Source organism: Juglans regia, unplaced genomic scaffold (genome assembly GCF_001411555.2).
Source record: "Juglans regia cultivar Chandler unplaced genomic scaffold, Walnut 2.0 Scaffold_2828, whole genome shotgun sequence".
Lineage (NCBI taxonomy): Eukaryota > Viridiplantae > Streptophyta > Magnoliopsida > Fagales > Juglandaceae > Juglans > Juglans regia.
Genome location: NW_023357628.1, coordinates 1 through 235, shown reverse-complemented (window position 1 = coordinate 235; position 235 = coordinate 1). Strand labels below are relative to the sequence as shown.

The window sequence follows — 235 nt, the reverse complement described above, 5'->3', positions numbered from 1 at the left end:
AGGACCACTCGGGGGTGGATTTTTGAGAAAATCTCGCCCTGCCCATCGCGTAGCAATGGGTTTGGATCAGTTCTCCGTTTGGATTGGGATCGGAAGGACGATAGTATGTCGCTCAAGGATTATATGAATTTTAAGTAATTAGTTTGATGGGTGCGATCATACCAGCACTAATGCACCGGATCCCATCAGAACTCCGCAGTTAAGCGTGCTTGGGCGAGAGTAGTACTAGGATGGG

At 48.5% G+C, this 235-nt stretch overlaps 1 pseudogene; it reads left to right on the top strand.

The window, feature by feature from the left end:
* Positions 1 to 148: 148 nt before the first annotated feature.
* On the top strand, positions 149 to 235 carry LOC118345539 (annotated as a pseudogene; the record flags this gene model as incomplete).